Source organism: Rhinatrema bivittatum, chromosome 18 (assembly GCF_901001135.1).
Source record: "Rhinatrema bivittatum chromosome 18, aRhiBiv1.1, whole genome shotgun sequence".
Lineage (NCBI taxonomy): Eukaryota > Metazoa > Chordata > Amphibia > Gymnophiona > Rhinatrematidae > Rhinatrema > Rhinatrema bivittatum.
The window spans coordinates 3,313,629-3,340,825 of NC_042632.1; the positions used below are offsets into that span (position 1 = coordinate 3,313,629).

General features: G+C 46.4%; 1 protein-coding gene across 3 annotated transcripts in view; it reads left to right on the forward strand.

Annotated features, from left to right (window-relative positions):
- PFDN1 (prefoldin subunit 1) overlaps positions 1-27,197 on the forward strand; it is a 315,909-nt gene that overhangs the window by 269,778 nt on the left and 18,934 nt on the right. The window contains exons 4-5 of one of the 3 annotated variants that reach the window (XR_003853383.1): positions 25,366-25,709; positions 25,799-25,974. The exons of the other annotated variants lie outside the window; for them this stretch is intronic. The gene's annotated coding sequence lies outside the window, so the exon portion shown is untranslated. Of the gene's footprint in view, positions 1-25,365; positions 25,710-25,798; positions 25,975-27,197 lie in introns of those variants that run through there. 3 annotated transcript variants of the gene reach the window in all.

A 27,197-nucleotide genomic window follows, 5' to 3' on the forward strand; every position in this document is an offset into this window, starting at 1 on the left:
ACACCCAGGCAGACACAGTCAGTCTCACTACCAAGAGAAAGTTGAAACTTCAGCAGCGTATCCAGTATTTGATGGGAGCCAGTCGGCCCATAGCCTGGGATTATCTGCAGGTTCTTGGTCTCATGGCATCCACCCTGGAAGTGGTGTCTTGGGCGAGGGCCCATATGAGACCTCTACAACACTCCCTGCTCTCCCGCTGGAGCCCCCGTCTACGGAACTATTCCATGCACCTTCCTCTGCCAGCCAGAGTGCGGACCCAGTTGCGGTGGTGGTTGCAGTCCAACCACATGAGCAGGGGGTCGAAGATGTCCTCACCCACGTGGACCTTGCTCACCACAGATGCCAGCCTGAGCGGCTGGGGAGCACACTGCGAAGAACTCACCGCACAAGGACGTGGGAACAGAGAAGAGTCAGCGTGGAACATCAACCGTCTAGAGGCCTGGGCAGTCCGATTGGCATGCCTTCGATTTGCTCACAGACTGAAGAACAGAGCAGTCAGAGTGATGTCCGACAACGCCACCACGGTGGCATACATCAACCATCAGAGCGGAACCAGAAGCCGACAAGTATCTCTGGAGATCGCCCCACTGATGACTTGGGCAGAGGCGAATCTTCGGGACATCTCCGCCGTCCACATTGCCGGGAAGGACAAATACCACAGCAGACTTCCTCCAGCAGAGAAAGCCTAAATCTGGGAGAGTGGCAGCTGTCACCCACAGCCTTCCAGATGATGTGGATCAACTGGGGGATTCCGGACATGGATTTTACTGGCGGACAAGTCCAATGGTCAAGTGACCCAGATACTTCAGCCACAAGCACGACCCGTTCTCACCACGGAATCGATGCCCTGGTCCAGCCGTGGCCTCCAGGGACTCTGCTATATGCCTTTCCTCCGTGGCCGCTGCTGGGTGCCATCATCCACAAGATTCAGAAACAACCGGGGCCTAGTTCTTCTAGTGGCACCAGACTGCCAAGAAGACCCTGGTACGCAGACATGAGAAGATAACTGGCAGGGGAGCCTCTTCCCCTGCCTCCTCCTCCGGGACCTTCTACGTCAAGGTCCCATCCCTCCACGAGGATCCAGCTCAATTCTCTCTTACGGTCTGGCCATTGAGAGGGCTAGACTGAAGAAAAGAGGTTACTCAGAGCCCGTGATTGATACACTCCTCCGAGCTCGCAAGTTTTCCACATCCCTCACCTACGTTCGCATCTGGAGAGTATTTGAAGCATGGTGCGACACTCACGGCACCAATCCACATGCGACCACAATCCCTATTGTGTTGGATTTCCTGCAGGATGGACTTCAGAAGGGTCTCTCCCTCAGCTCCATCAAGGTTCAGGTGGCTGCGCTGTCTTGCTATGGTCCCAGGAGGGATGGCAAGACCATCGCCAAGCACCCAGATGTTTCTCGTTTCCTGCAAGGAGTCAAGCATATTCGTCCGCCACTAAAGTGGCCTGTGCCCTTATGGAACCTCAATCTTGTTTTGGATTTCCTCGCGGGATCCACCTTCAGACCCTTTCGGGGACTGTCTCTCCGTTCTCTAACCTTGAAGATGGTGTTCCTATTGGCGGTCTGTTCGGCACGCCGCATCTCAGAACTGCAAGCACTGTCCTGCCGTGATCCCTTTCTCAGAATCACTCCTGAGGCTATCCATCTTCGTACGGTTCCCTCCTTTCTACCTAAAGTGGTTTCACAGTTTCATCTTAACCAAACCATATCCTTGCCTACCACGGCGGGTTTGAAGAAATCTGAAAAAGGGTGTTTATTACGCCATCTCGACATTGGCAGATTGCTGCCCAGATATCTGGAAGTGACACAAGGACTACGAAAGACGGACCATCTATTCGTCCTGCACAGCAGGAGGAAGCAAGGTGAAGCGGCCTCGCGGCCCACCATCGCCCGCTGGATTAAAGAAGTTATCAGAGCAGCTTACGTGGAGGCTGGGAAGTCTCCGCCTCTACAAGTCAAGGCTCATTCTACCAGAGCACAAGCGGCATCTTGGGCTGAATCCAGGATGCTGTCGCCTGCAGAAATCTGTAAAGCGGCGACGTGGTCCTCCCTCCATACCTTCTCCAGATTCTACCGTCTGGATGTCCAGGCCAGGGAGGACTCAGCATTTGCGAGGGCGGTATTACATGGTCCTCAGGCAGCCTCCCACCAGGCTGGGAGTAAAGCTTTTGTACATCCCATTCGTTCTGAGTCCATCTGGCTACACGCCAGGAAATGTTGAGATTACTACCTGATAATCTCCTTTTCCTTAGTGTAGACAGATGGACTCAGCATCCCGCCCAGCTGCCTGTGTACATGGGTTTCACCGATGCAAGGTAAGCCATGTCATCTATTTCTATAAGAGCGTACACTCTACCAGGTGTCTACGCCTTCCGGTTGGGAATGCTGGCGGTCTCCAGCTACTATCAATCGGTCAGGGGAATCCTGTTTCACTTTTCACTGAGCGTCAGTACACACATCCATAACAGCTTTTGCAAGGAAGATTACTAAGTTGCTACGCTTCCTGTGGGGATATATATACCCCGTGCTGACGTCAGATCCGTCTCCAACTGCTAGCACGCGGATACTATCCCATTCGTTCTGAGTCCATCTGTCTACACTAAGGAAAAGGAGATTATCAGGTAGTAATCTCAACATTCTTAGACCTGTTGCATCTTGAGCAATTTAATTTGGACAAGTTGCAGTAGATCTCCAGTGGCTGAGTCTCTGGTGGAGGGGGCAGTAACATAGAGTAGTTCCACTCACTTCATTTAAATATTTATGTTCTTTTATGATTTGTCTTGATTTCATATGATTGTACCTATTATTCATGTGGTTGATGTCATTTAGCTTGCCTTATTTCATGTAATTGATTTAAAGCTTAATAAAAATATAATAAAAAGAAATTCTGGAGAAGGGAAGAAAGCCTTCAGCACAGATTTTCCCAGCAATAGTAGTTGTTGTCCTTATTACCCATGGTGAACGGATTCTCTCCATAATGCTCCAAAACCCCACTCTCCTAAAGAGATTTGAGCATGGTTTTCCTGCATTGTGGTGGACAGCTTTACTTACTTTGCACATTATTTGCAAGGAATGGCCAAATTGAGCAAAATTAGATAACTATGATAAAGAGGAACTTTACCCCTCTCCCTCCCTATATTCTCCAGATCTGCTCCACTCTCCAGCTATATAGGAATTGCGCCCCCCCCCCCCCCCACCTCTTCACACTCTTATAGTCTTCTCTCTGCTATCACACGGCACACCTGAGCTCAGCATGCATGCTCTAGTGCCATGCAATTCACCTACAGACATCCTATGCTTCACAGGATTCCCCCATCTTTGGATGGGCTTTTACTGCTAGTTTTATTATTTTTATTTATTTATAACTTTTCTATAACCGAAGTTCAAATAACAGAGTTAATTATCACTCCGGTTTACATTGCAACCATAAAACAGTGACAAAGTTGTCTTACATAGAACAGGGGGAGAGAAAAACTTGATACAGCTTAAGCAGGGGGAGTAACGTGTCAAAACTGGTAAGAAACTGATAAGAGTTGGCTTTTTTGGAGTAACAAGGTATTCCAAGGGAGGGGGTAGGAATGAGGGATTGAAGGGGGGTTGGAAGGTGGGGACGGAGGGTAGCGGAGGGTTACCATAGATTTAATGAAACTAATATACATATATTAAATAGCTTAGTCAGCAGAAGAAAAAGTGCTTAGGCATCTGAGCTTAGGAAGAGAAGGTCTGTGGAGGATGAGGCAAGGACGAGTGTTATGGGAAGGCTTGTCTGAATAGTAGCGTCTTAAGTCTCTTCTTGAATGTAATTGGGCATTGTTCCAGCCTAAGGTCCGGTGGGAGCAGGTTCCACTGTTTGGGGCCTGCGGTGGAAAAGGCTCTTTTACTAAAGGAGGTTTTGAATGTAGGTGTTCTAAGAGTCCCTCTTTGCGCTAATCTCAGAGGACGGGTTGAAGTATGAAGTTGCAGGGGGGTCGATAGGTCCAGCGGAGAGATGTTAAGAATGGCTTTGTGGGTGATTACTAAAAGCTTGTAGAGGATTCTGAATTTGACTGGGAGCCAATGGAGTTTCTTAAGGATGGGTGTTATGTGGTCCCTTTTGTTAGACTTTGTGAGTATCCTTGCAGTTGCATTCTGAAGCAACTGGAGAGGTTTAATGGAGTTGTCTGGAAGGCCTTGAAGGAAGAGCATTGCAGTAATCGATTTTTGAAAAAATGATCGCTTGTAAGACAGACCTGAAATCTTGAAAATGAAGGTTTAATATTAGAATGCCAGTTTAATGTTAGAATGCCAGTTGACATATTTGTATCTAAATTATAGAATATTTCAGTTCTGAAATGTGAGAAGCAAAATATATTTTGCTAAACCTTTTGTAAAAAGTTAAGGTGAAAGTGTTACATTCAAAAATAAGTTCTTTGTGGTGTTTTCATGGGAAAGAATTATGAGCTAGAGAAAGGAATATGCAAACTCAGGAAGTGTTATCTATTTCCATTGTAGCTGCACATGCTCTGTTTTTAGATTATGGTATTTTCTAATGGCGAATCCATGTTTATGGCTATAAAGAATGGAAAACTCATTTCTTTCATGGCTGGAGGAAGTGATTATTATTGTTTTACTGGCTGGTGGTGTCTGATAATCTGTGGCTCAGCTGTTATTCTGGACATATTTTGTTATCAGGGATTGGCAAATAAAATTGCTTAAAAAAAAAAAAAAGGACTGAGTGCAATGACTTACAGGCTGTTTTTCCTTATAAAATTTCCGTTCATCCTTGTTGAGTACAATTGTAAACATTTTATTATATCACATTTTCTACACATTGATACTAATCAATAACAAAGGAAAAGACCTGAGTTAGTGAAATCCTCAGCCCTTTGTGCAGTAGCATTCAAAAAGGCAAATAGAAGTTATGAATCATAAAATGTAAATAGCCTGCCCCTGTTATCTCAAAAGCCAAAACAAAAAAACCCTTCATCTTGAGTATTGTCTGCAGTTCTGGTTGTCTCATCCTAAAAAGATATAGCAGAATTAGAAAAGGGCAACAAAAATGATAAAGGGGCTAGAATGACTCCCTTATAAAGAGAGGCTAAACAAGTTAGGGCTTTTCATCCTGGAGAAACAATGACAGAGAAGGGGAGATGATAAAACAGTCATCTTCACCATTTATTGAGCAGAGGCCATTTGCCAAAAACCTTTAGTGTGAGAGTCACATTAACTACTAAATTAATACGTTGCTTACTATCCTTTAATGATGTAATGTAGTTTTACAGAGAAACTCATGTAACTAAAATGAAGTCTGCTTCTACAATTAAACGATATCCCTTTTATAAAAAAAAAAAAAAACCCTCCAAAAAAGTGCCAGTGACTGCAAGTTCTATCAACTCCCTATCTCCCTATGTCTCTCCTTCTCAATCCCCACCCCATCCTGTCCTACCAGTCTGCCTTTCTCAAAACTCCGCCATCCACTCCTCACCAGTCTGTCTCTCTCTCAACTGCCCCCCCAACTTGTCTCATCTGTCTCTTTCAATACCCCCACCTGTAGCCCCACTACCAGTCTAACAAATCCCATCTCTCTCACAATGTCTACACTCAGTAGCTGTCAGTGCCTTTCTGCTGGTGCTCCACCACTTCCTTCCTTCAGTCTCCTCACTTTTTTCAGCCTTTCCAGCCAGTAATACTTCTCTCTTCCTCCTTTTGACCTGCAGTCTGCATGAGCCGATTTTATTTATTTAAAATTATTTATATGCTACAATATTATAAAATTCAATGCAGCTTACAAAAGAATAATCACAATAAATACATCAGTACAATAAAATAGTTAAAAATAAAATGAGACATAAAAACAATTGTAATAAATACATTTGGCACTGCTCTCTGAGTTCTGAAGCTGCAGGTTTGATTCCTGCTTTAATACAGTAGGATAGAAATCAAAAAGTAGGCACTAGTAAGAGTTTTATTTCTTCACGGAGAGGGTGGTGGATGCCTGGGATGCCCTTCCAGAGGAAATGGTGAAGACTAAAACTGTGAAGGATTTCAAAGGGGCATGGGATAAACAATGGATCCATAAATTCCATAATGGATTCTATTCCCCCGGATCTGAGACAAAGAACCATGCCTACCTACCTTCAGAAAAAGGCTTAAGACCTGGCTATTTAAGCAAGCCTTCCCTGATCCCAATTGAATGACAGCAACATCTTATAAGAGACTGCACAATATAATGTAAATAGTTAATCCTAACTGCTCAGTTATCTTACTCTAATTCTCTACCCAGTTATATGAATCTTCTTGTGTTGTAACTTTACGAACTCTTTGCACTTGTTAATGTTCCATTTCTGTGTTCACACCCCCTGTTATATGTAAACCGGCATGATGTGATTTTTAATCACGAATGCCGGTATAGAAAAACTCTAAATTATTTATTTTTTTATTTTATTTAAAGTTTCTTCTATACCGATGTCCGTTCACACATCGCATCGCTTCACAATGAACAATAACTTTTAGGCAGAGCCCTTACATAAACAGTAGATATACAGGTAACTATAGGGAGGAGCCCTTACATACATCATGTGGAGAACAAAAGTCAGGGGAGGGGAAGGGACCGGGAAAGAGAAAGCCAAAACAATGAGTTAAGGAGTGTGACATATATACAATTATATACAATAGCTAACAACAAATATACATAAACTAAAATACATAGCTTAACAATGTACAGAATGAGGGGCATAACTTATTCCGTGTTCGGTATTCAAACCGCTTTCGTGGCCATAGGTCGCAAAGTTACGATATACTGGGTATTTATGTTATTTATTTATTTAAATAAATAAATAAAGGCTAGAGGATGGGAACGAAGAGAAGAGCCATGGGGGTGGATTACTGGAATGGAGGCTACTACCTGGTGATTACTGCCCTTACTCAATAAGCCTTCGCGTGGTTAATGCAAATCCAACATTGCTCTCTGCTTCAACGGCAAGGGGAAATGTGGAAAAGAGGATTTGCATTCAGATAACAACCAACAAGGACTGAACTTCACAATCTGGGTAAACAAATAAGCGTGGGGGTAGCTTGCTTATTCCGGTAGTTACTACCCTAAACCAATTAAGCCTGATACATCACTTTGAATGCATATACAGCGATGCTCTCTGCTTCAACGGCAAAGGGAAATGTGGAAAACAGGATTTACATTCAGACTATATCCAACAAGGCATTGATCTGTGCAGTCTGGGTAAACAAGCATTGGGGTAACTTGCTTGATGCGGCGATTACCTTTAACCATTAAGACTTATGCTCACCTTTGATGCAACTCCAGCATTACTCTCTGCATCAATGATAGGGGATGGCAGGAAATTTGAATCAGTTACCAACAAGGGCCCTGAACTTGGTGGTTGATGAAACAGCCAAGTATGGGAAAATAAGTGTGGGAGCTTGCTGGGCAGACTAGATGGGTTGATTGGTCTTTTTCTGACATCATTTCTATGTTTCTATAAAAACAATAAAAAGAAAACAAGACTGCCTGCTCATCATATAACACTGCTGCTATATAAATCAGCCTTGGAAAGCCTTTTTAATATAAAGGTCTTCAAGTTCTTTTTAAAGGTTTTAAAACATTCTTCCATATGTAATGTCTATTCCAGGCTAAAGCACCAGCTACTGATAGCAATTTATGGGGCCGATGTAATAAGCCGTGCTAAACCAGCCGCGGGTTTTCTTATGCTAATCTTATTTCTATATGTAGTAAAGCGTTTAGTGCCGAAAAACCATGCAAGAACCCACAGCTGATTTAGCATGGACCCATGCTAATTACATGAAAAGGATGCTATTAGCTATTTACAGGCAATGTAGAGAGCTGTGCTAGCAAGGAGAGACCAGTTAGCGCCTGTTTTTTGTTTTGTTTTTTTTGTGGGTTTCTTAGCTCATGGTTCAGGGCAGGAATAAAAGTTAAAGCACGTCTCGTGGCCATTTTACTCCATTGCTGGCATATTTGGGTGGTTGTGTGTCCATGCAACTCTGGTGTAATCATGGATCACATGCACTTTTTTCTGATGCTGTGGTACATTTTGTGGGTCAGCTGAAGGATTAACAATGGAAGAAGCCTTACAGAGTGGCAGAAGAGAGAGCCTACAGGCCGAGAAAAGATTGTTAATTGCTAAAGAAATTAGGGCCTGAGAGGAGCAGGTTGTCCTGACTCAAGCTGCTTGCAGAAAGGCACACAGGCAGCGGATATTCTGCCTGAGGATAGCGCTGCTAGGGATGCAGGAGACTGTTGTGGTGCATAGCTATAGACCGAGCTCCAGGGCTATTCTTGGTGTCTATGAAGAAATCCAGGATGATATAGATCCTTTAACAGAGCGTGGATGTCCCATTCTGGGCCTGATCAAGCTTCTCAGAGCATTGCATTTTCTCGCTACAGGCTTTTTCTTGAACATAGTGGCTATGGTAGCTGGTATGGACCAGTCAACATTCTCAAGGCAATCAGCCAGTTCTGAGGACCATGATGAAACAGGTCAGGCAGTATATCAAGTACCTATAAAATGGCAGGAGATGAAGTGCGCTTACTATGACATAGCTGGGATGCCGAATGTAATGGGTGCAATTGATTACGTCCAAATCGCTCTCAATTCCCCCCTCCCCACCTCCCACAAAGAAATGGCATACTGGAATAGGAAGTGTTTCTGCTCCCTGAACGTACAAGTTGTCTGCAATATGTAAATGAAGATCCTCAGTGTTGTCTTCAAATTTGCTGGAAGCAGTGATGACTCCTTCATCCTCATGCAGTTGACGCTGACACAAAATTACTTGGTAAGTTTGAAACAAAAGTCAAAACAAAGCACATACTTAAAAGTTACAATAAGTTCTCGAGGGTGCATACTCAAAATGGATTAGTGAGCACTTTGAGGTACATGGTGCCAGAACTGCATACTATTCCACTACAGAATCAAATGGATTGGGGGTGGGTACAGAAACAACCAAAAGATTAGATAAAAAGGTAATCTTGCTGGGGTGGGTATCAAAGGCAGAATAGTAGGTTTTTTTCTGGCACATGGGTGCCAAGGTGCGAACTAATCTACTACCTGTTAAGTTTTATCTTATTGTCATTAATAATTATTTTCTGTCGGTAAGCGAATGAAAAGCCATACTGTTTAGGTGCAGTGTCCTCCGGCAATGGGGCTTGAAACCTTGTCCTATAGTAATGCTTTTCCATCTGCCCATGCGCGGGTCATCAACGTTCCTCCTCAGTTGCATTTTTTTCCGCGTTGCATGCGGACACGAATCTTCTCTCCTCGGTCGCACTCCTTCGATTGTGAAATATGTCGAAGAAGGCCCCAGGTTTCAAATACTGTTCCTATGGGCACATCATGTCCATGACAGACAGACAGACACAATTATTGCTACTTATACCTGGGTTTCCGGAGCATGACCAGGCCGCATGTTCCCTCGGGCCTGGAGGCCGAGGGCCAATAAAATTGCCAGTCTACATAAGGAGGCGGGTTCCTCCCCTTTGGGCAGATATGCGCCTTCTCTTATGTCACTCACCAGGCCCGAAGCCACGGCTAAGAGATGCCCACGAGCAAGATCCCCTTCGGTTATCTCATCGGGGTCTTCTCATCATAGTCACCAAGTCTACTCCGGTTTATCCCAAGAGTCCAAACAGAAACATGAAGTCTTCCACCTTCAGGAGCCAATATACTCCAGAAATAAGGTGGTGGAAGAGCCTTTGACCAGTGTTTCATCGATGCTGACATCGTCTATGGCCAAACAGATCACGTCAACGCAAGGCAGACCAACGCAAGACTCGATTGGACACACCAGGCCAAACTCGGCTACTCAAACAATCGACACATGTGGCACCCCGAAGTGAAGCACCTGCGCTGCCCCACAAGGCACCAGCATCATCCTGAGACGTACCTGCGACCGCCTGCAAAGTACCTGCATCTTCCCGCAACACATCTGCGTCCATCCATGACGCAAAGAGAGAAGCAAAACATAAACATGACGCATGCGAACATACTATCCAAAAGAACACTCCACGTGGGGCAAAGCCACTTTCAACGACGTACTTGAAATTTCTTAAACCTCCAAGGGAGGATTCCTTACACCATGACCTGCTGTTACTGCCAGATCCTCGGTCTGACCACCAGCAAAGGTTTAGGGAGCAACCCAGTGATTCCCCTAGGGGAGTGGCATCTTGAGACCTGGAAGTCATGGTAGATATCGAACCTGTACTACAAACGTTCATACCCAGACTGTGGTCCCCACGAGCGAGATCCCCTTCAGTTATCTCTTCGGGGTCTTATCATCATAGTCACCAAGTCTACTCTGGTTTATCCCAAGAATCCAAACAGAAACATGAAGTGTCCCCCTTTCAGGAGCCAATATACTCTAGAAATAAGGTGGTGGAAGAGCCTTTGACCGTAAGACCACTTCATTCTCCAGTCTCAGATATTTACAGGGCAACCATATCTGTACAGCAGCCGTGTAAAAAAAAAAAAAAAAAAAAAGCGTCCTTAGTCACCATCTGAGTTAGTACGGCAGCCGGCTTCTAAATCTCCTAGATGTAGCTCCACAGAAGACATCCAACAATTTCAGTCATACTTTCTGGCTTCTTCTCATCCTGTCATCCAGATATCAGCCCACCAAGGTTTCACATCCCGCGTGTGGAAGTCGTGGGGTGGACCAAAGGCAAGACTTCCCGGAACCCAGGGAGCAAAGTCCAAGGAGCCCAGGATAAGAACATAAGAAATTGCCATGCTGGGTCAGACCAAGGGTCCATCAAGCCCAGCATCCTGTTTCCAACAGAGGCCAAACCAGGCTACAAGAACCTGGCAAGTACCCAAACACCAAGAAGATCCCATGCTACTGATGCAATTAATAGCAGTGGCTAATTCCCTAAGTAAACTTGATTAAAGCAGTTAATGGACTTCACCTCCAAGAACTTATCCAAACCTTTTTTGAACCCAGCTACACTAACTGTATTAACCACATCTGGCAACAAATTCTAGAACTTAATTGTGCGTTGAGTGAAAAAGAATTTTCTCCAATTAGTCTGTTTTTTTTTTTATTCTTTATTTTCAATTTTCCAAAATCAATTCCAAGTATATAACCTTGTACAGAAAAAAAGGATATTGTTATTCCAATATAACACACAAAAGAAGAAAACATTTTCTTTCTCAAAAGTTAATCAATTTCCAATACACAATATCCAAAATTATAAGTAATTTGTAGGGGGCCTAAACAGAGTAATATTAATAAGAAATCTATTAAACAAAAGGAAATTAAACCTTTACATCGAGTAGTGCAATGGTACCTTAACTTGCTTGAGCTGGGCTAATAACTGGTAGCATTAGGGAGCGTGCCTCTAAAATGGCCCTAAGCTGATCTGGCTCATAAAATATATACTGGATATTTAAATGCCTTATTGAACATGTACAAGGGTACTTTAGTATAAAGCTTGCCCCCAACTGTTGAACCTCAGAACGCATCTGTCGAAACTTTTTCCGACGTAATTTAGTTGCCTTAATTACATCTGGGTAGAGCCATATAGGTCGTCCAAATAAACAATATTTGTCTATTCCTCAGAAACAAACGTAGTATTTTATTGCGTTCTGAAAGGAAAACGAAGGAAATCAAAAGTGGTTTCCTTTGGGTTACCTCAATTCCCAAGGAAGTTTCCAGGAAATTTGTTAAATCTAAGGTAATAGCAACATTTCTTTCTTGTTCCCCTTCTTCAATTTGGGTATGCTGCTGCTGTTGTGGCAAATAATAAACTTTTACAATTACCGGGGTAGCAGATTCTGGTATTTTAAGAACCTGGTGCTTATATGTCTTAAAAAGCTCTAAAGGAGAAATTAACCTAATTACAGGAAAATTTATTGTTAAGGTCCCGGGCCGTGCCCCGGTCCCTCCACCTACCTCGGGGGCGGCCCAAGCCGTTTCGGGGCTTCTTCGGGCCTGCAGGCCCTTCAGCGCATCTCTCCCTCCTTGGGAGAGACGCCGACACGGCACGGCTGGCCCCGCCCGGGGAGGAGCTCCCCTTAAAGGGGCCAGCACGGGAAAATCCTCTGCTCAGCTGTGGATGACGTCAGACGCCCTCAGGGTATAAGTACCCTGCATCTAGATCACTCCAGTGCCTTGCAACAAGGTTCCTGGTCTTTGGCCTGCTGTGCTGCGTTCCTGGTTGTCTCTCCGTCCCGCTTCTGCTCTGCCCTCCTTGCTGGATTGATTCTTCTGGACTTCGACCTCTGATTTGGTTTTGGACCGCTCTCTGGACACCGACCCCTGGACTGGCTTTGGACCGCTCTCTGGACACCGACCCCTGGACTGGCTGCGGACCGCTCTTTGGACTCAGACTCCTGGACCGACCTTTGGATTACCTACGACCTGCTGGAGGCGCCAGCCGTCTGGAACCCACGACCTGCAGGAGGCGCCTGTATCCAGACCATCTTCCACCTTCAGGGAGTCGCCTAAGTCCCAGCGGCCGTGTCCCTACGGGCTCCTCCTGGGGGGACTTCAGCTTCCAGGGTGAATCTCCAAAAGTCCCAGCGGCTGGACTCCTAAGGGCTCCTCCCGGGGGAGTACCGGTCTCCAGGGTGAAGATTCTCCTATCACCAGGGTCCAACATCGTCCGTGCTCCCAGTAGGTACCGAGTCCTTGGTCGCAAAGGATTCCACCGTAGTCCAACATCTCAGCTTACTCCGAGCCTCCTGGTTGGGACACTTGCTGTAGACCCCTACAGCACTCCATCCCCTGTTCCAACCGGCCCAAGGGTCCACGAACACAACAGTTTGCAAGGCCATGGACCCGGTGGACCTTGCAGGCTTGAAAGCCATCCCCGGTATAGCTCAGCGGCTACAACAACAGCAAGCATGCCTCAATGCCTTAACGGCAACGGTTCAAGCTTTAGCCAACCGCGTCGGTAGACCCACTGCTGCCAGCCCTACACCGTCTGGAGCTGGGCCCTCCGCTGCAGCTACCGTCCCTGTCCAGATGCCAGCACCTTCACGGTTCTCTGGAGACGCAGGACGCTGCGAGGATTCTTGCACCAGTGCTACATTCGATTCGACCTTCTTCCACTTCAGTTTCCTACTGACAGAGTCAAGACCAGCTACTTCATTTCCCTACTGGATGGGAAACCTTTGGCCTGGGCCTCCAATCTACTGAAACGCCAGGATTCCCGCCTGAATAATCTGGACCACTTCGTTTCTGCTTTCAGGCAGGTCTTTGATGAGGCCGCCCGTAAACCCACGGCTGCTTCCGAGCTGCTCCATTTGCGACAGGGCAATTGGCCCCTAGCTGAACATGCCATGGAGTTTCAGACTCTCGCTGCAGAGTTAAATTGGGGAAGCGACAGCCTACATGGTATTTTCTTGGAAAGTCTTTCCCCGAGATTACAAGATGAACTGGCAGTCCGCGATCTTCCTGATGATCTGAATGAACTTATTGACCTGGCCGGCAGGATGGACCGCCGCATCCAGCGTCGCTTCCGAGAGAGGAGGGCGGTTCATAGGCCTGTCACTTCTGGACCCATTCCGGCCCCCCAGGCAAGTTCCCAGCCAGCTTCTTCTGCGACTCAGGATGTTGAACCCATGCAAGTGGGTCGAGGACCCCTCTCCCAACAAGAAAGAAGGAGACGTCGCTCACTGGGCCTTTGCCTATACTGCGGTGGAAGAGGCCACTTCCTTGCCCAGTGTAGCGAGCGCCCGGGAAACGCTCGGACCTAGGAATTAGTGGGGAGCTTCCCCTAGGTCACACCACTACTGACTCCCCGTGCTTCGTCCCGGTGACCTTGCTTCTCCCAGGGGGAGAGTTTGAAATTCAGGCCTTAATAGACTCTGGCGCAGGAGAGAACTTTATCCTTCAGGAGTTAGCTCGACAACTCCAGATTGGGGAACAACCCCAAACTCCCCCGCTTCGCATTTCCTCCATCCAGGGAGGACTTCTTCCAGGAACCATTTTTATGCGCACCCAACCGCTCACCCTACGTACTGGCGTGCTACACCAAGAGGAAATCTCCTTCCTCATTCTGGAGAAATCTATGCATCCTATCATTCTAGGAATACCCTGGCTTCGGAAACACTCACCTATCATTGATTGGGACTCCCTCCAGGTGGCTTCCTGGGGGCCGACCTGCTTTCGCTCATGTCTGACTAAGGTACTTCGAGCCCAGGTTCCACTCCTGACTACTCCCTTGGCGCTGCCTCCGCACTATCAGGAGTTTCATGATGTCTTCTCCAAGGAAAAAGCTGAGATTCTCCCCAAACATCGCCCCTTCGATTGTGCGATAAACCTTGTGCCTGGTACTACACCCCCACGAGGTCGGGTGTATCCCCTTGTCTCTTCCTGAGACTCAAGCTATGTCTGCCTACATTCGGGAGAACCTAGAACGAGGGTTCATTCGGCCTTCTAAGTCCCCGGCAGGAGCCGGTTTCTTCTTCGTGGCCAAGAAAGATGGGTCCCTCCGCCCCTGCATAGACTACCGTGGTTTAAACAGCATTACCCGGCATGATAGGTACCCTCTACCTCTGATTCCGGAGCTCCTGGACAGGCTACAAAGGGCCAAGGTATTTACTAAGCTGGATCTCCGGGGAGCTTATAACCTGGTGCGGATTCGTCCTGCAGACGAGTGGAAAACCGCATTCAACACAAGGGACGGTCATTATGAATACTTGGTTATGCCCTTTGGCCTCTGCAACGCCCCGGCGGTTTTTCAAAAACCTCATGAATGAGGTTCTCAGAGACATGCTTCACTCTTCAGTCATAGTTTACTTAGACGATGTCCTTATCTACTCCAGGGATCTGAAGACACACCGCCAGGAGGTTCGACGAGTACTACAAAAGCTGCGAGACAATCAATTATTCGCCAAATTGGAGAAGTGTATTTTCGAGCAGGATTCCTTACCCTTCCTAGGGTATATCGTATCCTCCAGCGGGTTTCTTATGGACCCAGAGAAGGTTTCAGCGATCAAGGACTGGCCACAACCGCTGGGAGTAAAGGCGCTCCAACGCTTCCTGGGTTTCGCCAATTTCTACCGGCAGTTCATTCCCCGCTACTCCCAAAGGGTGGCTCCACTAACGGCTCTCACCAAGAAGGGCGCCGATGCTAACATTGGCCGCAGAAGGCTATACAAGCCTTCCAGGACTTGAAAGAAGCCTTCCTCCAGGATACCTGCCTCCGCCATCCAGATCCGCAGAGACCATTTATCGTGGAGGTCGATGCCTCCGACGTAGCGGTTGGGGCCGTTTTATGTCAACTATCCGAGGAAGGAAGACTTTTGCCGTGCTCCTACTTTTCCCGCAAGTTCTCTCCCGCTGAAAGGATCTATGGCATAGGGGACAAGGAGCTACTCGCTATTAAGCTTGCCTTTGAGGAATGGCATCAATGGCTGGAGGGGGCCCAACACCCAATAACCGTCTATACTGATCACAAGAACCTGGAATACCTGTGTCATGCCCAGCGCCTAAATCCACAGCAGGCACGCTGGTCCCTCTTTTTCAGCTGGTTAAATTTCACCCTATGCTATCAACCGGCATCCAAAAACACCCGGGCGGACGCCCTATCGCGTACCTCTGAGACTGAAGAGGACTCTTCACCGCCACAGTACATCCTGGATCCAGCCAAGGTCCTCTTAGCGGCCACTGAGGTGGCTCCCGCAGGGAAGACTGTAGTTCCTGTCTGTTCCCTTAGGAGAGTATTAGCCTGGGCCCACGATTCTCTGACTGCCGGACACCCGGGAATAGCCAGGACCCTGAATCTCCTTTCAGAATTCTACTGGTGGCCGCAACTGAAGAGGGACGTTCGTCTCTACATCCAGTCCTGCCCCGTCTGTGCACGGCAAAAACCCCTGCATGGGCGTCCCTGGGGCCTTCTTCAACAATTACCAGTCCCTACCGAGCCTTGGACTCACTTATCCACTGATTTTATCGTCGACTTACCAGCCTCTGATGGGAAGACCGTAATCTGGGTCATGGTTGACCGTTTTTCTAAAATGGCCCACTTTGTGCCTCTCGCTAAACTACCATCGGCACCGGAACTGGCCACCATCTTTACTCAGCATGTTTTCCACCTCCATGGTCTCCCGTCACATATAACCTCAGACCGTGGCACGCAGTTTACTGCAAAGTATTGGAAGGCTCTCTGTAGGAAGTTTGGCGTGCAGCTTCACCTGACCACGGCCTTTCATCCCCAAGCCAACGGGCAAAGCGAGCGCACCAACAGGACCTTGAAGACATTCCTTCGCTCCTTTGTGGGAGACCTCCAGGATGACTGGGTGTCCTTATTACCATGGGCAGAGTTCTCCTATAACCGGCACAAGCACTCTGCGACAGGACCAATCCCTGTTTCAGTTGGTCTATGGGAAAGTTCCTAGACCTCCCCTACCTCTATCTTGACGGTGCCTTCTCCAGCGGCCCAATTTACGGCACAGCATTTGCACCACTTATGGCGAATCACCCAGGAGAAACTCCGTCTGGCAGCGGCCAAGGCTAAGAGATCTGCGGATAAGTCTCGTTGGCCTGCTCCGGTCTTCCTTCCGGGACAGAAGGTATGGTTAAGTACCAGAAACATCCATTTACGGACTCCATCTATGCGCCTGGCTTCTAGGTACATTGGCCCGTTCGCAGTACTTGAGCGTGTCGGGGCGGTCTCCTATAGATTACGTCTGCCTTCCACATTGAGGATCCACAACGTGTTCCACGTATCCCTGCTCAAACCGGTGATTCTCTCAAAATTTCACACGAAGCCGCCTGAGCCGGCTGCTGCTACGGCGATTCCTGATGCCATATACACCGTTAAGGACGTCCTGGATGTTCGTTTCCACCACCGCCGGTGGGAATACCTCCTCTCGTGGGAGGGGTATGGTCCTGAGGAGAATTCCTGGGAGCCGTCTTCCAATATCCTGGACAAGAATCTCCTCCACCAATTCCATCTGGATCACCCAAGTAAACCCAGGCCTCCAGGGAGGGGGCGCAGGAGAGGGGTTACTGTAACGGTCCCGGGCCGTGCCCCAGTCCCTCCACCTACCTCGGGGTGGCCCGGGCCGTTTCGGGGCTTCTTCGGGCCTGCAGGCCCTTCAGCACGTCTCTCCCTCCTCGGGAGAGACGCCGACGGTCCGGCATGGCTGGCCCTGCCCCCTGACGCGCGCGCGGGGAGGAGCTCCCCTTAAAGGGGCCAGCGCGGGAAAATCCTCTGCTCAGCTGTGGATGACGTCAGACGCCCTCAGGGTATAAGTACCCTGCATCTAGATCACTCCAGTGCCTTGCAACAAGGTTCCTGGTCTTTGGCCTGCTGTGCTGCGTTCCTGGTTGTCTCTTCGTCCCGCTTCTGCTCTGCCCTCCTTGCTGGATTGATTCTTCTGGACTCCGACTCCTGGACTGGCTATGGACCGCTCTCTGGACTTCGACCTCTGATTTGGCTTTGGATCGCTCGCTGGACACCGACCCCTGGACTGGCTGCGGACCACTCTTTGGACTCAGACTCCTGGACCGACCTTTGGATTACCTACGACCTGCTGGAGGTGCCAGCCGTCTGGAACCCACGACCTGCAGGAGGCACCTGCATCCAGACCATCTTCCACCTTCAGGGAGTCGCCTAAGTCCCAGCGGCCGTGTCCCTACGGGCTCCTCCTGGGGGGACTTCGGCTTCCAGGGTGAATCTCCAAAAGTCCCAGCGGCTGGACTCCTAAGGGCTCCTCCCGGGGGAGTACCAGTCGCCAGGGTGAAGATTCTCCTATCACCAGGGTCCAACGTCGTCCGTGCTCCCAGTAGGTACCGAGTCCTTGGTCGCATAGGATTCCACCGTAGTCTAACATCTCAGCTTGCTCAGAGCCTCCGAACTGCCTCCTGGTTGGGACACTTGCTGTAGACCCCTACAGCACTCCATCCCCTGTTCCAACCGGCCCAAGGGTCCACGAACACAACATTTATAACCCTCAGGTTATGTGCTCCTAATGCATTTTCTACTCCTTCGAGCCTTTTATTTAATAGTTCTTCAGATGTTATTAATTTTATCTGTGTATTCTCAGTAGCTGTGACTCTTTTTTCCAAATCTTCTACTTTTTTACTGTATGAAATAATTAAATTGTTATTTAGTACCATCTGGTCCCTTGTATCCATTGTCACCAGTAATAGGGTCTTGATAGATTTCTCTATCAACAGTCCATATCCCTGCTAAAGTTCCATTTTTATCTGTTTCTGTTAATGAACCAGTCAGCAGGGCCCTCAAGTGGTTCTCTCCCTCCTCCTCCTCCGCTCCTCTCAGACAGCATACCTTGTCCCTTTTGTTCTCTCCAGGCCATATCAGAAGACAACTCCTCTACTTCTTTCCCTAGAGTTGTCTCTGTATGTGCCGCTGTTAGGATTGCCTCCTGGATCCCCGATGCCTCACCACTTCGAACCGTTATCAAAGAAGGGCCTCCTCTCTCCAGGGCGCGCAGGGTAGCATCACTGTTGGTCGGAGGAGCTGGTCTCACCGGGACTCAAGGTGGTGTCTGGAGTCAAGGAGGAGGGCGCCTGCTCGCGCGATACTCCTCCAGCGACTGAGCTTTCCGGGGTTGACGCCATTGCTCCTGCAAAGAAGCCTTCGATTCGAGGTTGAGAGGCATCGACTGAAGGGGGGAATCCACCGTCCCCCTCAGTCTTCCCTTTCTCTTGGTGTGTGGCATAGCAGAGAAAAAAGAAAAATCCAAATAAGGTAAGACCTCTCCTCGAGCAGTGTCTTGACAGACCTACTCGAAGGCGGCCATCTTGCCCCACTCCCTCCAATTAGTCTTAAATGTGCTACTTGCTAACTTCATGGAATGCCCCCTAGTCCTTCTATTATCTGAAAGTGTAAATAACCGATTCACATCTACTCATTCAAGACCTCTCATGATCTTAAAGACCTCTATCATATCCCCCCTCAGCCGTCTCTTCTCCAAGCTGAACAGCCCTAATCTCTTCAGCCTTTCCTCATAGGGGAGCAGTTCATCCCCTTTATCATTTTGGTCGCCCTTCTCTGTACCTTTTCCATCGCAACTTTTTTGAGATGCGGTGACCAGAATTGTACACAGTATTCAAGGTCCGGTCTCACCATGGAGCGATACAGAGGCATTATGACATTTTCTGTTTTATTAACCATTCCCTTCCTAATAATTCCTAACATTCTGTTTGCTTTTTTGACTGCTGCAGCACACTGAGCCGACTATTTCAAAGTATTATCCACTATGATGCCTAGATCTTTTTCCTGGGTGGTGGTTCCTAATATGGGACCTAACATCATGTAACTACAGCAAGGGTTATTTTCCCCTATATGCAACACCTTGCACATGTCCACATTAAATTTCATCTGCCATTTGGATGCCCAATCTTCCAGTCTTGCAAGGTCCTCCTGTAATGTATCACAATCCGCTTGTGATTTAACTACTCTGAATAATTTTGTATCATCTGCAAATTTGATAACCTCACGCGTCGTATTCCTTTCCAGATCATTTATATATATATATATGGACCGGTGCTTTTCAATATATATATTGAAAAGCACCGGTCCAACTACAGATCCCTGAGGCACTCCACTGTTTACCCTTTTCCACTGAGAAAATTGACCATTTAATCCTAATCTCTGTTTCCTTGCTTTTAACCAGTTTGTAATCCACGAAAGGACATCGCCTCCTATCCCATGATGTTTTAGTTTTCTTAGAAGCCTCTCATGAGGGACTTTGTCAAACGCCTTCTGAAAATCCAAATACACTACATCTATCGGTTCACATTTATCCACATGTTTATTAACCCCTTCAAAAAAATGAAGCAGATTTGTTAGGCAAGACTTCCCTTGGGTAAATCCATGTTGACTGTGTTCCTTTAAACCATGTCTTTCTATATGCTCTACGATTTTGATCTTTAGAATATTTTCCACTATTTTTCCCGGCACTGAAGTCAGGCTCACTGTCTATAATTTCCCGGATTGTCCCTGGAGCCCTTTTTAAATATTGGGGTTACATTGATAACCCTGCAGTCTTCAGGTAGAATGGATGATTTTAATGATAGGTTACAAATTTTAACTAATAGGTCAGAAATTTCATTTTTTAGTTCCTTTAGTACCGTGGGATGCATACCATCCGGTCCAGGTGATTTGCTACTCTTTAGTTCATCAATCGGGCCTACTACATCTTCCAGGTTCACAGTGATTTGGTTCATTTCATCTGACTCATCCACCGTTGAAAACCAATCTCCGAACTGCTATCTCCCCACATCCTCATTAGTAAACACGGAGAGCAAAGAATTCATTAGTATTTCTGCAATGGCCTATCGTCCCTAAGAGCCCCTTTAACCCCTCGTGTCATCCACGATCCAACCAACTCCCTCACAGGTTTCTTGCTTCGGATATATTTTTAAAATTTTTATTATGAGTTTTTGCCTCTATGGCCAACTTCATTTAAAATTCTCTCTTCTCCTGTCTTATCAATGTTTTACACATAACTTGACAATGCTTATACTTTATCCTATTTTCTTCAGATGGATCCTTCCAATTTTTGAAGGATGTTTTTTTGGCTAAAATAGCCTCTTTCACCTCACCTTTTAACATGCCGGTAATCGTTTTGCCTTCCTTCCACCTTTCTTAATGCGTGGAATACATAATGCTGGATCCCTGGAAACTTCCCCTGAGCAGGGCGAAGATACGGACAGGCCGGATTCTCCTCTTCTGTACCAGTCTCCAACACTATCACAAGCCTTTTGGAAATGAGATCTGGAAATCCCAGATCCCCACAGAGAAGTTTTCGGAATCTTAAAAATTTTGGACCTTCCTTCTGAGCCAGCAGCCCTGCCTCTTCACTCTGTGGTGAATTCAGTCCTCAAATTTTAGGAGACCCCTCTTTCGAACTTACTAGTGGTGAGAAAGCTGGACTTGAAATATCGCCTTAAAAAATGTTTTATGGTCCAGTTCACCTCCCACATGCTTTGGTAGTGGTTTGAGTTGGCCATGAAAAGGATGAAAAAGTTGAAGCTTCATGCAAGCTCCTCCTTCCAGGAAAGATAATAAAATCTTGGATGACTTTGCAAACAAAGTATTTCAAAGTTCTATGCTTACCTTTTGCATTCAACAACATCAGTTTTATATGGTACAGTACGTATACGAATGTTTACAAAGCCTAAAGCCTTTTGTGCACTCTGACACGAGCGACCAAATCACGCCCGAACCACTGCAAGACCTCGAGGAAGGAATTGTTCATCTGCTCCACTCCCTTTATGAGTCCTTTGAAAAAACTTTGAGGACCTCTGCATCTGCAGTAATGGCTTGAAGAACAGCTTGGTTGCAAGCAAGCTCAATCAGGAAGGACGAACACAAAAAAACTAGCAGATCTTTGCTTGGGAGACAGTCTATTTGGGGACAGACTCCGTGAAACAGTGGCACAGATGAAAGAGCAAAACGGGGTGGTGCCATCCCTCACTCTACTGGCGGACCAGCCTACTGCATTTAAGTATCAGTTATTGCACTACACGAAGCCTTTCTACCAACAGAAATCCTATAGGCAGTACATGCAATATAGAGCTCCCAGTTATCACAGCCTCATCCACAACCTCCACAATCAGCGCGGAGAGCACGTCAATGAGATCATGGCCCCCCAAAATCCCACCAGCAAACAACCCCTAAGAACCAGCAGGGATTTTGAAGATAGCCAAGTCACAGCCATTGACGGCCAAATCATGCCTGTTGGGGGACAGTCACCAATCAATTTGCAGTGTGGGCCAGGAATACTCCGACCAGTGGGGTTTTAAAAATAATCCAACACAGTTACCATTAACAATTCAAAGCTCCCCCTGTTGCCTGTCTACTTCCACCACCGACAAGACACCGCAGGCAAATTCTCCTCTTAAAACAGGAAGTAAAAAAGTGATTCAGAGTGTTCAGCTTCCTGCTACAAACACGGGATTTTACTCCCAATGCGTCCTCATTCCCAAATGCATGGGAGATCTGTGTCCGATACTAGATCTCTGTCCACTCAACAGACACTGAAAAGGGAGAAGTTCAAGATGACAGCGCTGAGAGACCATTTTAACCCTTTATTCAGCAGAGTGATTGGGATTGCTCTCTCGATCTGAAGATGTGTATGCTCATATCCCATCCACCTATCTTTGCTTCCAATAGACAATGCACACTAACCAGTACAAGGGGGTTCTTCCTTTTGGTCTCTCTTCTATCCCGCGAGTCTTAACAAAATGTTTGGTAGTGGCTGTGGCGCATCTCCACCGCAGGGTTTGCGAATCTTCCTGTACCTGGACACCTGGCTGATTGTGTCACCCAGATCCACGGGATCCCTTCAGAAGGACTTCAGTCACCATTCAGTGCCTAGAAGATTTAGGTTTCCTCATCAAACTACAAGAAGTAAATCCTTCAGCCAGCACAATCTTACAATTTATCGGTGCAAGGATAGATTCCTGTTCGGGGCATGAGCGTTCCTAACCGAAGACAGAGTAAATGGCCTGCGACTTCTGACGTTTCATTTAAAGAACAAATCTAAAAACAACCATATGTTTGTTGCTGAAGCTAACTGGACACAATGGCAGCAGCTATCCATGTGGTTCCCCTCACTTGACTGCAAACAACTTTGATGAAAAGGGACATAGTGTAGCTAAGACCAACAACCTTCTTCGACCTTCGCCTCACCAACTAATTCTCACCACAGATGCCTCCACCACGGCTGGGGGTGCACCTTCTTCACTATCAAACCTAGGGTTTGTGATTCCTCCATGGAGAACCTCCTATCAGATCAGCCTCCTAAAGCTCAGGGCTATTTGCAGGGCCTTGATAGTATTCAAACATATCCTGACAGGAAAGACTGTCATGATCCAAATAGCTATATTTTACATAAACAAGCAAGGGCGGATTCGGTTCGTTGAGCCTATGCAAAGAAAGCGACTCTGATGTGGGAATGGGCGACATTACAAGCGACATAACTGCCTGAAATAGCGAACGTACAAGCAGCAGAGTTTTCATCCACACGAGTGGTTCCTAGACCAGTCAGTTTGCCGACAGTATCTTCATTGATTGGGGTAAACCCTACATAGACCTTTCTGTGACTCAATACAACACGAAAGTGGAGAGGTTTTGCTCTCTCCTTTCCCTGCCCAACCAGGGCATCACAAGATGCATGTCTCCTCTCATGGTCAACCAGTCTACTCTATGCATTCCCGCCAATCCCACTATTAACCCAAATGGTACAGAAGTGCATCCAGGACAGAGCGGAGATGATCCTCATAGCTCCAGCCTGACTGAGGCAACCATGGTACGCATATCTTGTACAGCTGTCAATAAACCGCCCAGGGCACTGGGTTGCCAACCAATGCGCCTGACATAGGAGGGGGGGAATCCTTCTACACCCCCTACTCTCATCACTCCACCTCATGGCTTGGAGATTGAGCACCAAGTCTTAGAACCATGCATCTTCCGACTACTGTTCAAGAAGTTTTCTCTTCGAGGAAAGTGTCCACGTCGCAATTATTCCTTCAAGTGGTCCCGTTATGTCCGTTAGTGTCATAGGCAATCTGTCAACTTATTCGATTGTTCTCTGAAACTCCTACTCAGCTACCTCTATCATGTGTCTCAGACGGATCTACAGACTTCATCGGTGAGAGTACATCTAAGTGCAATAACTGCTTATCACCAGCCAGTGGATGGACATTCCATTTCAACACACCTGTTAGTGTCTTGCTTCATGAAACACATCTTGCATATTCATCCACCAGTACAAAAACCTTCAATTCCGTGGGACAAGAATGTAGCACTAACTGCTGTCATGCCCAGTCCCTTTGAACCCCTAGTGACGGTGGGACTGAAGTTCCTTACTTGGAAAGTATTGTTCCTGGTAGCAATCACATCAGCCAGGCGAAGTAGTGAACTACATGCCTTGGTCCATTTCTCGCCATATCTGCAATTCTTCCGTGACAAGGTATTACGACCGCACCCTAAATTTATGCCGCAAGTGGTATCGGCTTTTCATTTAAATGAATCCATTTCCCTCCCAACATACTTCCTGAAACCCCATAAAACTCAGAGGGAAAAGACTCTACATACACTGGATTGTAAGTGAGCCCCCTTGTATACTACAAGGCAAGACCACAAGACTACAGGAAATCCCAACAATTATTAATTTCCTATAATCCCAATAAAATGGGCGTGGCAGTTTCCAAAAGAACCTTAGCAAACTGGTTGACGAACTGTATTAATCACTGCCATGCCAAGACTTCCACACCTCTACCTGGGAAGGTAAAAGCATATCAGATAAGAGTGACAGCAACCTCTTTGTTGCACCTAAAGAACGTGCCTTTAGCGGACATCTGTAGAGCTGCAACATGGTCCTCAATTCATACTTCTAATGACACATTCAATTCATACAATCTAATGACACATTCTAATGACCCCTCTAAACATTCAGCCCTTAACCATGCCTTTTGTATATAGCATTTAATTTGTATATTGTTTAACCATTTCTATTCTTTCCTCTCTCTTCCTCCTTTCTCCAAGTTCTGCTACCCTTGTTAAATGTAACTGCACCTTCGGTCACCACAGTTCTAGTTTGATGTATATACTGCACTCCCGTTTTATGTAAACCAGCAAGATATGTTTTCATGATTGCCGGTATATAAAAACCTTAAATAAATAAAATAAATAAATAAATAAATACTTTTACATCACAGTATTGTCTAGACAAGCTCTCTGAGTTGGACAGTTCAGTAGGAAGAGCAGTGTTAACCACAATAGAAAGTAGCCAGAGCCTGCCACTTAGGTGATCAGGTGACAGTATACTCTGCACAAGTCTTCCTTGAAGAAGCAGCAACCCTCAGCTTGGGACTCCCCAGGCAGCATGGCACTTTCACTCATTTATCGATGGGAAAAAAAGCAAGTTTGCTTACCATAAACTGTGTTTTCCATAGATAGAGTGAATGAGCCATGCGAACCCACCCACCTCCCTGGTATTTTCTAGTAACTTTGGCGGGCATAGTCCGTAATCTCTCATAACCACTGAGGGGGAACGATGATGATGACTGAGGTACTCATGCAGGAACACCCGCGCATGGGCAGATCGAAAAGCTCTGCTATAGGAGAAGGTTCTGAGCCGCACCGCTGGAGGACATTGCACTCAATCAGAATGGCTCATTTATTCTACTATCTACAGAAAACACCTTTTATGACAAGCAAATTTGCTTTTATCAAGCTGTTTTATTTTCATACATTGTTTTATTGAAAATTACCTTTATTCACTGTAGTAAGAAATGGCGATCAATCAAATCAAATAAATAATAATAAAACACGTTAGCTCACAGGGTAGGGTACCAAAGGCAGAATTGTCTGAAAATGATACTAATTGCAAAATAATACATCTTACTTTCTTTTACAGGAGCATGGCTGCTCACTCCCTTGTCTGCACCACATACACCTGAAGAAATTCGATACAATGAAGCACACATGAAAGCCAGAGTGGTTACTGAATGTACATTTGGGGTTTTGAAAAGCAGGTTCCACTGCCTGGACCATTCCAGAGGTGCACTGCAGTATTTAGAAAGTGGCGGATATAGTGGTGTACTGAATGCTGCACAATATTGCCCTCCAGCATGCCATCAATCCGAGATCTTCATCTGGATCTAGCGCCAGAGCAAGAAATGTTCACTCCTGTTCCAGACAGAGACAGCACAGCAAGGGGGAATGAGGTCCGTCTCAAGATCAATGCAGACTATTTTGGAGGTATGATTATGCATGTTCGTGGTGGTGGGTTGGATTGATTGTCTGGTGTGTGAAATGGGATTCTAACTTCAACAATTTTCTCTTCTCAGATAGGCACCATCCCCGTGGATGATGAATACCAGAAGAATGCAGCATTTCTCAAAATGTTCAAAGTGTAGATATACCAGTATGAAAAAATGTGACATTATCCCTGTTTAATGAATTTTATTTTTTTAATGATTTTCCTAGTTAATGCAATTTTAATAAATTTCAATTTTTTAACAGGCTTGTTCTTCATTAGTCTCATTCTTCATCGATGTGAATGCTGGGCCTGTGACATCCATGAAACAGATGCCCTGCATTTTTGCTCCCGAGACTTCTACAGTGGAGGGGAAGTTTCTGTGGCAAAGATGCTGAGCCTGTCCTGGGAGTTTCAGGAATATTGCTGGCCCAGCATCTTTGGTTCAGAAACTGCCACATCACTGTGAGGTCCCTGGACCCAAGGATGCTGGGCCGGCAAGACCTGTGAAATAAAGGTCTAGAATCCTTGGTCCAGAAACAGCCAGAGTGGTGTGAAAGTCTCTGGACCAAGAACACTGGGTCTGTGACCTGCATGAAATAGAGGCCCTGCGCACCCTTGGTCCAGAGATTTACGAGACCAGTCTTGCAAATCTCTGGACCAAGAATCTAAACTCAGACCACCCCTTGATAGGCCCTAAAAAAAAAAAGACACCTATAAAATTTTTAGATATGTTTTCTTGTGGCATTTACTTTTGAAGTAAACAATCAGAATTGACTTCAAAGTAATTGCTTAAAATGCAAGGTTGCATATTTCACCAAAATTCCACAATTTCCATTGCATGGACAATAAACTGAGACAGTGGCCCCCCCCCTCCCCGCTGGAGAAGAAGACTGTGCAGTGGGGTTCAGAGACAGTTATTGGTGGTCCGGCATAGCAAATGACATTGGTGGTCTGGCATGACAATACACTGCTGATGTTTTCCCGTTTTCACGAAAGGCTGTGCACAGGAAATCTGACGGACCAGCCATCTCATCTAAACGGCAGCATTTATGGTCTGGCATGGTGGTGTGTTTAGGTGCGGTCATTGATGGTTTGGTGTGGCGTTTGAGTAGAAGCATATGCGCCAGAAGGAAGAGGAGTGCAATCACCATCTTCACATACAACAACAACAATGATGCACCCACCTGCAAAAGAAAGGGAAAAGAGAAAAAAATTGAGAACTGCTAGTCATGCATGGGCCCAGGCCAAATAAGAACATAAGAACATGCATACTGGGTCAGACCAAAGGTCCATCAAGCCCAATATCCTGTTTCCGACAGTGGCCAATCCAGGCCATAAGAACCTGGCAAGTACCCAAAAACTAAGTCTATTCCATGTTACCGTTGCTAGTAATAGCAGTGGCTATTTTCTAAGTCAACTTAATTAATAGCAGGTAATGGACTTCTCCTCCAAGAACTTATCCAATCCTTTTTTAAACACTGCTATAC